Source organism: Vombatus ursinus, unplaced genomic scaffold, assembly GCF_900497805.2.
Source record: "Vombatus ursinus unplaced genomic scaffold, bare-nosed wombat genome assembly UNPS02014792.1, whole genome shotgun sequence".
Classification (NCBI taxonomy): Eukaryota; Metazoa; Chordata; class Mammalia; order Diprotodontia; family Vombatidae; genus Vombatus; species Vombatus ursinus.
The window spans coordinates 10,015,259-10,028,242 of record NW_020954570.1 but is presented as its reverse complement, the minus strand read 5'-3'; positions in this window follow the sequence as shown (position 1 = coordinate 10,028,242).

Here is a 12,984-nt window from a genome sequence, read left to right as displayed (position 1 = left end):
GATAGATAGATAGATAGATAGATAGATAGATAGATAGATAGATAGATAGATGGACGGATGGATGGTAAAAAATATATTAAGTACTTACTATATGCAATATGAAGTAGATATAAACAGAAAAAATAAGACAGTGCTCTCAAGGAGCTCACATTCTGGTGAAGGCAATGAATATGGAAGGTTTCAGCTGCAAATCAGATGGGAAAAGTCCCATGGCCATTAGGGTGCTATGGCACAACATAGGGTAATATCTCTTATCTACTGTCATTCCCACTGATAATATCATATCAGTTTCTGATGTTGAATATTTGACAATGCCAAGGACATTGGAGGTAACAACTTTCTTTTCTCTGTCTTCAGTAGCTCTGGCTGTAACACTTGCAGGAGCAGTTGCTAGGCTGTATCTTAACAAGAGATGATTTCTAGGATCATGATTGCAGACATTAGACTAGAAGCAGATTTTCCATGAATGTTAATGTAATGGCTTCTCAATTTCATCGCCTTATAAAACCAGAGTAATGTTCTACTGATTTTCTTCTGTCTGCTTCCACATTCAATACAAAACTAATTATTACTGATTCGTCCTAAAATATATTTTTGTGATCCACCCATTCCATTACTTTTACACAATGATTATTCTAGGCAAGTCACTTAACCCCTAATACCTCACCTAAAAAAAGGGGGGGCTGTATTTGATTAAGTGCTCACTTTTAAGCTTCTTTAAGAACCTTAATAGTTTCATGAGTCACAGAGATAGTTAAATAAGACAAAGAGAGGTCCTGACTACGGTTTTGTTCTGATCACTTTCAAGATCAAATGTAAAATCTTCTGCTGGTACTGAAAGTCATTGAAAACCTGTCCTACCCTATCCCCATACCTAAGTTTTCTAAGTCCATTAAGTTTTCTTAGTCCTTATACTTCACCCATCCATATCCACACCCTGCTCCCATGTACTCTTCAATCTAGAGGTACTGACTTCCTTGCTATTTCTTGAAGAAGCAATTTCATTTCCCAACTATGAATATTTTTGCTGACTTCCCTCCATGCATGGAATGCCCTGACTCCTCATCTCCAACTTTTGACTTCCTTGACTTTTTTTCAAGCCCCAGCAAGTCCATCTTCTACAGAAAGCTTTTCTTTATTCCCCTTAATTCCAGCATGTTTCCTCTGTTGATTTCTTCAAATTATCCTGTATATAGCTCATTTTTACATAGTTGTTTGTATGTTGTCTCTCTTTCCCAAAAAGGGAATGTAATATGGAGGAAAGGAGAAGGAAGAGAATGGCATTTATCCCACATAATCAAAATATGCAAGAAGAAGACTATGTAAACATAGAATAAAGGGTGAGGGAAGTAGGCATCATGCATGAATCTCACTTTCATCTTAACTGAACAAAGGAGAGTTGAACACCTATATTTATATATGTGTGCATACACATGCGCACAAAAAGTTTGGTGTAAAAATATAATAAACATAACTTAAGACAGTTAGGTGGCCCAATGATGAGTCTGAGTCAAGAAAGATTGAGTTCAAATCCAGCCTCAGACACTTGCTAGCTGTAACCCTGGGCAAGTAATTAATTCCTTTTTGCCTCAGTTTTCTCATCTGTAAAATGAAAATACCTAGTAGTACCTTCCTCCCACGGTTGTTGTGAGGATCAGATGGGATAATATTTGTAGGACTTAGCACAAAGCCAGGAACACAATAGGTGTTTAATAATTTTTCATCTCCTTCCTTTCTTCCTTCCTTCCTTCCTCAACAGGACGATATGGGAACAAGGAAAAGTGGAAAAGGAAGGTGGGGACAAAGCAAGGGACGGGGGAGAGGGATAGTGGAGCAGAAGTATATCACTCTGACAACACAAGACCACCATTGAACATGCTTCTATTTGATCACTTTCTTCTTCTCTATAAAGTGATCAATATCTACCAGGGTTCTCCCCAACTATGTAGGCTATGTTGTCATGACTTGATGGCCATCTAAGAATTTAAAAGAAATCATCTACATCGAATTGGAATGCTTTAGACTTGGCAGATGTTACATAGCCATATACATCACAAATCCTTATGCTGGTGCTAACAAGATGAGCTTCCACATAGGAACAAGGGGGCTTTGCATCTACCTACCCCAAATGCTACATCCTTCTTGACTATCTTTTCTATGCTAGGGATAAATAAATCTCTTTCATTATATGACTAATGAGTGTTTCATTTTGTGCTCATTTCAAACCTAAGCTAACTTCCTGATCTAATTCAAAACTGATTGATCTATTACATTTAGTGATAGTTAAACACTGTTGGAATAAAATGGCATTGTGGTGAAAGGATGATGCAAATACCGAGATTAGAGTGGAAAGATGGCCAGAAATGGCATCATGGCATCCTGTGGCAAGAGTTCTTCTGATGCTGTATGGAGTGCCCTTTCACTGGAACAGAGAGAAGTTTCACACTGAAGCAATGAATTAGATCAGTGGGTTCTAAAGGAGATTGATAAAGAAGGTAAGGAAAATGGCAGGTTTTCTATTCATTGGCTACTGTTAACCATCCTGAGAGGCTGGATTGTCATCTTTTTTATTAATTTTTAATCTTGGAGCCTATATTAGATTTTTCTGAATTTTCACCCTCCGGATAATTTTTTGCTTAGCTCCTGAGTTGAAAGTCACTCTTGCTAAAATAATGAGTCCTGGATGTTTTGAGCTCAGGCTAGTTTAGAAAGAAATCTAAATGTAAACATATTTCTCAAGTTTTTAAGGATTATTCAATGAAAGCAAAGGGACAACTAATGGAGCTGGTAACAGCATAAGTTACCAGAACAGGAGATGGGAAGGAGAAGGAGGGGGTGGGTCTGATACTGATGAAGGTGAAGAAAGAGTTCAAGTCAGAACTGACAGACTGCAAGTTTCAAATCCACAGGGTTCATGGGAAAATGTCCTACAACTGTGTGAAATTAGGGCTACAAAAAAAGATAACGAGGGCAGAAGTGAGTTTCAACTTAGGAACCATAATGTGGTAAGGAAGTCTCAGGCTTATATTACTACCATCTCAAATATAATTTCCTCCACAAAGGGAATAGAGTCTGAGTGAGCTTTCATTACCAAAGAGCTAGGGAGGTTGTATGACAAGTTCAAATAGCATACTGATGAATCACTGGAATAATCATTGCTAAGGTCCTGGTCCAATGAAGCTAATACAGAGCTCCTCTCCGTAGTGTAGTTCCATGAATTTGGGGAATTCTCAGAAGGCTTACTTTTGCAAAGTCATTTAAATCAGTTAGATACTCTAAATAGATACAATCTTATGTCCATTTTTACTACAGCAGGATGAAGAGTTGTGCATACCTAACCCCATATAGGTTAATTTCCACTGCAGTTTATTCCTAAATGAGGACTAGAAAGGGAGGGGTGAAGTTCCTAAAAGATACAGGCTGTATAGATTATATCTATGCAAGAATTACTCCTCTCCTTATGGCACACTATACCATGTTACTAGCCAGTGCAAGGAGGAATAAGATCTCATTGTCTGGTCAGAGCGTTGCCCAAATGACATCCAGCTTTATCTATAGGTTTTCCCTGCCACACAACCAGACAGGCATGGACAGATGGTGAAATTCAAATGGGAGATCAAGACAACAATCCTATCTAGGCAAATATGGCTGTTAGTGGAAAGAGGTTTTTTGAGGATGGCAATGGATATGACAAGCTCTTAAGAGTCATAGGACCATATGATTATAGGATTATAGGTTTGGAGCTGAAAAAATGAACCTTAGAAAGTCATCTAGTCTAACCTCCTCATGTTACAAATGACAAAAATGAGTCTGAGTCATGTTAACTTATTTGCCTAAGATTACATGGCTAGTAGTGTCTAGGGTAGGATTTTAACTCAGGGCTTCCTGTTGCCCTGCCCAGTGTCCTATCCATTGTAACACCCACCTTCCTCTAAATATCTTTATGGACTTTTTCTACACTCTGTCCCAGTTATTGTTGGTAGGACCAAACTTTGGAGTTACCTTTGGAGTTGTTCCCCTCTACTGATAGATATGAAACCTAAAATACTTTGTTTTACCATCTTCCCTTGCAACAACAATGTGTTGTCCATAATGAAGGCAGATAGTATCTGGTGATTTACAGAACATTATGGCAAATTGAACAAAATCATCATGCCTATCACCATAGCTGTTCCTAAAGTGATCAATATGGACCAGGTACTCCAAGTTTAGAATGAGTGGTAAGAGTTTATCTATATCAGCAATGTGTTTTTCTCTATTCTTGTGGATGAAACCCATTAAGAGAAGGCCATTTCACATGGGAATGAATACAATATTCCTTCACTATTTTTTCCATGGTTAAATGAACTTTCTCTCACATTGCAAAAGTCTAATTGGCAGACACCTAGAAAAACTTTACTTCACAAAAGCATTGACATATACCACTACACTGATGAAGTAATATTGAGAAGGCTAAATGAAACCATAGCAGTGGAAGCCCTAGATTGAGTGGAGACCCATATGAGGGATGAGGAATAGAAAATAAACCCAACAAAAATCTAGCAATGAGAACTTTTGGTTATCACTATTTAAATGAAGGAAGCTAACTCAGCTCCCATGTAGCTTCTCCACAAAAACATCAATAGCAAAATAGCATCATATTAATCAATTATCATTAAATCCAAAGAAAAACTCCAGTAAGTATCCTAAAGATATGGCTCTGTGAATGTCAAAGATTCAGGAAAGTCTAAAACTTAGTAGCACTCAGTGCTCTGAAAACAGATACACAACACACACACACACACACACACACACCCAGAGATGGATATAATCTAAATAATTCAGGTGAAATAGGAAAAGACCAAATACGATTCATAACCCCACCCAAAAGTATGGAAGGGTACAAAGTGAGAAATTGAGGCTAGAGCTATAAGTAAATACAGACATTGAAAACTATGAAAATCTTCTATAAATTCAGAGATATGCAAAAATCCAACCCAGAAGTAACTTCATGACCACTTCAATAATTCATATGGAAAAAAAAAAGATTATCCATAAGGACTGCAAGAATACCTGGAAGAAATGAAGCAAGACAAAAAAGTGAAATAAGAACTCTTTAGCAGAGAGTAAATAACTGGGCAGATAACAGTAAACTTTTCCCAAGTAATGAACTTCTTAATAATTAGAGGGGGAAAAAACAGAAATCAATGACTCCATGAGATAGTAGGAAGTACTGAAACAAAACCAAAAGATTAAAAAATAGAAGAAAATGTGAATTACATTTTATCAAAAACAATTGATATAAAAAAACAGGTTAAGGAAAGATCATTTAAGAATCACCATTATCCCTGAAAACTAAGACCAACCAACCCCCCCCCCTAAAAAATTTTGGATACTATAGTTTAAGAAATGATGAAGGAAAACTACCCAGATCTATTAGAATTGGTTGGCAAAGTGAAGTTCCAATCAACTTCAGAAAGAAATCCTGCAAGGAAATCTATGAGAAATGTCATAAATGAAATGGGAAACTTTCACATCAGAGAAAAAAATGCCAACAGTATCCAGAAAGAAAAGTATTCAAATCCCAAGAAACCGCAGTCTTGATAACGCAAGACCTGACAGCTTCCACAAGAAATGAGATGAAACCTTAGAGTACATTATTCCAAAAAGGAAAACAATATAAGCTTATAAACAAGAATAACTTAACCCTGAAAGCTAAGTATAATCCTACAGGGAGAAGAAAAATGAATCTTTAATGGAATGGAGAACAAGTATTCCTAATGGAAAGATCAGAAAATAAAATTGAAAAGCTTCTGCACAAACAAAATACATGAACTTAAAATTTGAAGGGAAATAGTTTACTGGGAAGAGATCTAAAGCAAGTTTCTCTAATAAAAGACTGATAACCAAGCTCTACAAGGAACTTAATCAATGTAAGAAGAAGGGTCATTCTCCACAGATAAACAGTAAGCAGATATGAACAGACAGCCTTCAAGGGAAGAAATTCAAGCAGCCTGATGAGGGGACCTGTTTTTGCATGGTATTCCTAAGTAGAGAAGACTTGGGAAGGAGTAGTTTCAGAAACAGACTGCAGGAGTACGACTCTGAAGACAGCAGAAAAAATAGACTAAGAATTTGAATTTAAAGAGGAGCCTTCAGTTTTGTCACTTTAAGCCAGCAGAGCTACCCAGCTGATTGATAGTGACTGATCCTAGCAGCAGTCTACCTTTTCTCAAATCCAAACCCAGGTCAGTAATTTGCAGAGATCTGAACAGTGAGTCAGTAACCTTATTTTATCTTAGATCAGATCACTTTGAAAGCAGAGAAAACTTGCATACAGGTCTCCAGCCTGAGCTGACTCTGAGATTCTGAAATAACATGACACCAAATATTCTAAGAAAGAGCAACAGAACCAGCCCATACCTTCTCCAAGAATTTCACAGAGACTGACCCTAACATCAAGTTCTATGTCCAATAGGTTGGAAAATGAACAAAGGAATAAACAAATACCATAAAAAGCTATTATAGTGACAAGAATGCAGAAGACACAAACCCAGAAGAGAATGATTCCAAAACGTCTATAAGTGAAACCTCAATGAAAGAGAAAGCATGGGCACAGATTCAACTAGAGTTCCTAGAAGAAATAAAGTAAGATTTTTTTAAGTTAAAAATTTTTGTCAAGTCTAGATGATTGAATGTGAAGCAGGCTATGCTAGCCACCTCCTGACAGTGAGGCAATAGATTCAAAATGATACCTTTATTTCCAGATTTGTCCAGTGTGAAGAGAGAGAGAGAAAGAGAGAGAGAAAAGGAAGGAAGGAAGGAAGGAAGGAGAAAGTCCACAGAAGCATCTTTTTTTAAAAAATGGGGAAACAGAAGGGAAATAATGGGCTAGATAAGACATTTACTAATTATGATAGCATAGACCCAGGGCAAGGATTCCAGAGGTCAATGTTTTCAGTTGTTTAGTGTATGTAATCTAGCCTCAATAGCAAGAAGACTGCTGAGAAGATGACTGGAAAGAAGAGAGAAGCATGGTGCAAACCCTGTGAAATTGTGGAGCAGGTGAGGCCACTCATTAACCAAGACTACTGGAAGACAAAGCATAAAATAGTCTTCTATATCATGGTTTCTAGCAGATGAATGATAAGATAGGGCCGAGCATAAAAAGATGGTCAAGGAGTGAAGTAACTCATGACTGGCCCCATCAGGACTAATGGACTAGGCAAAGCGCTCACTAATCATGACAGCAGAATCTCCGGGCTGGTGTTCCAAAGATGAAAAGCCTTTGCATCTAATTCATGGAATCTGGTACTGGTAAAGTATGGCTGGGGCCTACGTGAAATAATTTGTGAAGCAAGATACTCTCTAAGTAGGACTGTGGAATTCCGGAATAAAAGATTTGGAGATAAAAGACTCAAATCCTAAACATTTGTTGTGGTAATCATCAGAACTGAACTTATATATATGTCAATGTGATGGCAGAATAGGCTAAGGAAGGTCAAATTTTACTTTCCTGGTGGGCAGGACATGCACAATATCTCTACTTGGCTCTAATCCATTATATGAAGTTTGGTGAGCTTCCTTTCTGATATAGGTGACTGAGAAATTTATATGGTATGATGACAAAAAGGATCCAGATAAGTACCACTGTACCCTTGCTGTAATCCTGTATTAGGGTAAAATAATTAAATTTTCAACATCTGTGCTCCATTTTATCATAATATCAAACCTAAACTGGTTTGAAAACTGCATATCCAACAGGCTTGTTCAATTTCTTTTTATGAAATTGAATTATTTATAAGCAATTTCTTCTGTTGATTGGAATTTATATACTTTAAGTATTTATCATCTTATCTATGTTGTCAGCTTTGTTGGCATATAATTGGGCAAAATTGTTATTTTTATTTTATCTTTAATAGTTGTGAATTCTCATTTTTCATTTTTGATAGAACCAATTTTTGTCTTTTCTTAAAAATCAAACTAGTCAATTATTGATTCATTTTGTGTTACTTTTTTTCTCCAAAAGTCATTTTCAAAGTGAAAAAAAATATTTTATTGCATTTAATTTTGATTTGGTATTTACTAGAAATTTTTTTTTATTTTTTGCTTCTCTAAGTATTTATTGTTATTGCTCATGCTGTTGTTAATTGTATGCCCAGTTCATAGATCTATTCTTCCTTTTATTCATGAAAGCAATTAGAACTATAAATTTCCACCTGAAGCAGAGGTTATTAGTTTTTTTTGCATGATGCAGTCAATGGACTAAGAATAATGCTTTAAATGTATAAATTAAAATGTATAGAAATATGAAAGAGACCAATTGTATCAAAATAAAGGTCTTTTTTATTAAATTGTTTACAGACCCTTGTGAAGTACTCTTGCTTCAAGGACTACTTTAGTATCATATAACACATTTTGGTATGGTATCTCAAGGTTGTCATTTTTTAAATAGAATTGTCTATAGTTGTTATAATTTGTTTTTACCTCACAAATACTTTTGATTTAAATCACTTATTCTCCAATGAATTTTTAATTCTTGGTTCAAAGAGCATAATTTTTACTGCACCATGGGCAGTAAAGGATCATTTATCCCTCTCTGAATTTTTCAGTGAGGATTTTATTCTCTGACATGTGGTCAATTATTGTAAAGGTGTCAATTATGGAAGAGAAATTCCTTTCTACTCCCATTCATTAATGACTGGAAAACTATTCTTTTTTTTTAAATTTCTATTAAGGACCTTAAATTCTTTTTGCTTATCTTCTTTAAATGATTTGTCTTAGCCTGAAAGAAGTATGTTGAAGTTTACCACTATTATATTTTTACTGTATATTTCTTCCTACGATTAAATTAAATTTCATTAAAGTATTTAGACATTATGCTTTTGTGTGTATACACACACATCAAGTATTGATATGTAATTTCCACTTAATAGTATTTTGTTTTTTTCCAATTACTTGTAAAGATAATTTTCAACATGAAATTTTATAAGATACTGAGATTCAAGATTTCTCTCCCTTGCTCCCTCTTCTCCCTCCTCCCCAAGATGGCAAGCAATCTGACATAGGATATGTGTGTGTGTGTGTGTATACATATATATGTATATATACATATATATACAATCATATTAAACATATTTCCACATTAACCATGTTGTGAAAGAAGAATTAGAATAAAAGAGAAAAACCACAAGAAAGAAAAAAAAAGAGAAAATAGTATGCTTCAATCTGTATTGAGACTCCATAGTTCTTTCTCTGGATGTGGATAGCATTTTCCATCATGCGTCTGTGTGAGATAGATGAAGTTTCCTCAGTACTAAAACTCATAAATCCCCTTTGTACCCCCAAAGCAGTAAAACTTGCAAGAGGTAACCTATGCTCCAATTCCTCTAGCAAGGTAAAAATTGCCAAAGACTGCTAGCTTAACCACCAGGGGCTTCCTGCTTATCTGTCTCTAGGTGGGACTTCTCAACCCATTATGGAAAGTCTTCCGGAGCCTTTGTCTCTGGGCAGAACTTCTAAATGGTTATAAAAAGTCTTCCTGATCCTTTGTCTCTAGGCAAATATTTCCAAATAAGGATATTATTATATGAAGGTTCTTAGAAAGCAGCCTTTAGATTGTGCACCCTGAAACCCAGCCAATGGGAAGAAGTGTTCAGGAATGGGGAAGGAGTATCATGTTAAGACTATAAAACTTTGTTCCCCACTAATAGACTTCGCACTCCCTGGCTGTCACTGCTTGAGCAATGAGGTCTGTGCCCTTTCTCATGGAAAAGAATAAAACCTTTTCTGATCTCTGACTCAGCTTCCGAACTTTTAATTCTAGTGTGGCCGTTGTCCCACACACGTCTCTTAGAATTGTCTTGGATCATGGTACTACTGAGAAGAGTTAAGAAGATCTACCAAAGTTGATCATTGCACAATGTTGCCATTACTGTGTAAAATGTTCTACTGGTTCTTCAGCATCAGTTCATGTAAGTCTTTCCAGGCTTCTCTAAAATCCACCTGCTCAGTATTTCTTATAGCACAATAGTACTTCATCATATTCATATACCACAACTTGTTCAGTCATTCCCCAATTGATGGGCATCCCCTCAATTTTCAATTCTTGGCCCCCACAAAAAGATCTGCTATAAATATTTTTGTACATATGGGTCATTTTACCATTTTTATGATCTCTTTGGAATATAGACCTAGAAGTGATATTGCTGGGTCAAAGGGTAGGCACATTTTTATAGCCCTTTGGGCATAGTTCCAAATTGCTCTCCAGAATGGCTGGATCAGTTCACAACTCTACCAACAATGTGTTAGTGTTCCAATTTTCCCACATCTGCAACTTTTACTATTTTCCTGTTTTGTCATGTTAGCCAATCTGATAGGTGTGAGACGGTACCTCAAAGTTGTTTTAATTTACATTTCTCTAATCAATAGTGATTTAGAGTACTTTTCTTATGACTATAGATAGCTTTAATTTCTTCATCTGAAAACTGCCTGTTCATATCCTTTGACCATTTATTAATTTGAGAATGATTTGTATTCTTATAAATTGACTCAGTTTTCCACATCTTTTAGAAATAAGGCCTTTATCAGAAACACTGGCTATAAAAAATTTTCCCAGCTTTGTGCTTCCTTTCTAATTTTGGTTGCATTGGTTTTTTTGTGCAAAATCTTTTTAATTTAACATAACCAAAATGATCCATTTTGCACTTCATAATGTTCTCTTTCTCTTGTTTGGTCATAAATTTTTCTCATCTCCATAAATCTGACATGTAAACTATTCCTTGCTCTTCTAATATGTTTATACTATCACCCTTTATGTCTAAATCATGTACTTATTTTGACCTTATCTTGCTATACAGGATAAGTTGTTGGTCTATTTCTAGTTACTGCTATACTATTTTCCAGTTTTCCCAGGAGTTTTTGTTTGTTTGTTTGTTTGTTTGTTTGTTTCTTAGGCAATTGGGGCTAAGTGACTTGCCTGGGTCACACAGCTAATAAGTGTTAAGTGTTTGGTCTGAGGCTGGATTTGAAGTCAGGTGCTGCTCACTTCAGGGCTGGTGCTCTATCCACTGTGCCACCTAGCTTTCCCTTCCCAGCAGTTTTTGTCAAATGGTGAGTTCTTACCCCAGAAGCTGGAGTCTTTGGGTTAATCAAACAGTAGATTACTATAGTAACTGACTACTGTGTCTTATGAACCTCACTTATTCCACAGATCCACCACTCTATTTCTTAGCCAGGTACCAAGTACTTTTGATTATTGCTGCTTTGTAATACAGTTTTAGATCTGGTAGAGTTAGGCCACCTTCCTTTCCATTTTTTTTTATTAATTCCCTTCACATTTTGGACCTTTTGTTTTTCCAGATGAATTTTGCTATTATTTTTTCTAGCTCCATAAAATAATTTTTATAGGTTGATTGGGTTTGGCACTGAACAAGTAAATGAATTTAGGTAGGATTGTCATTTATATAATATTAGCTTGGTGTACCGATGAGCAACTGATATTTTTCCAATTATTAAGATCTTACTTTATTTGTATGAAAAGTGTTTCATAATTGTGTTCATATAGTTCCTGGGTTTGTCTTGGCAGGCAAACTCCTAAGTATTTTACATTGTTTACAATTATTTTAAATGGAATTTCTCTATCACTTGCTATGGGGCTTTGATAGTAATATATAGAAATGTTGATGATTTATGTGGGTTTATTTTATATCCTACAACTTTGCTGAAGTTGTTAATTATTTCAAGTAGGTTTTTTTCAGTTGATTCTCTAGGATTCTCTGAATATAACATCATCTGCCAAGAGTGATAGCTTTGTTTCCTCGTTGCCTATTTTAATTTGTTCAATTATCTTTTCTTCTCTCATTACTAAAGGTAGCCTTTCTAGTACAATATTGAATAACAATTGTGTTAATGGACATCCTTTTTTCACCCTTGATCTTTTTGGGAAACTTCTAGCTTGTCCCCATTACATATAATGCTTACTGATGGCTTTAGATAGATGCTACTTATCATTTTAAGGAAAACTCCATTTATTGCTATGTTCTGTATTGTTTTTTTAACAGGAATAGGTGCTGTATTTTATCTAAAGCCTTTTTTGCATCTATTGATATAATCATATGATTTCTATTACTTTTGTTATTGATATGGTCAATTATATTATATATATAATATATACCATATATTATAATATATTTCATATTGAATATTATATATATTTTATTACAGGAAATGACGAGCTAGTAGATTTAGAAAAATATGGAAAGACTTGGACTTATGAAGAAAGATGATATCCACCTTCAGAGAAACAGATGACAAGTGGAAATAAGCATAGTATGGTCTTATGTATATGTGTTTGAATGTATATGTGTATATGTGTGTGTTTAAGATATTTATATATATATATGCATATATTTATATATGTATATGTATACATATGTATGTTTGTGTATATAGTGCTTTAAAATTTACCAAGCACTCTACAAATATAATCTCATCCTTGCAACAATACTGTGGGTAGGTGTTATTATTACCCTCATTTTATAGATGAGGAAACTGAAACATACAGATGCTAAATAATGTTCTGAGGTTTGCATAGCTAGTAAGTATCTGAGCTCAAAATTGAACTCAGTTCTTCCGGACTGAATTTCCAATGGTCTACCCACTGAGTCATCTAACTTTGGGAAGAGGTTAACATTCTTCATATTGGTACTCTAGAATCATGGTTGGTCATGGCTAGTGATCAGAGTTCTTAAGTCTTTCAAAATTGTTCCTTTTTACAAAGTATATAAAGTAGTTAATCATAATAGTATAATTGTATAAAAGAGGAAAATTACAATGTAATAATTACAACCTAACTACAGCGTTAATTATAATTGTATAATTCCCACATTGGATAGAGTACTGGGCCTGAAATAAGGAAAACCGTAAGTTCAAATTTGGCCTAAGTGACTAGTTGTTTGACTCTGGGCAAGTCACTTAACTTCTATTTGCTACAGTTTCCTTAAC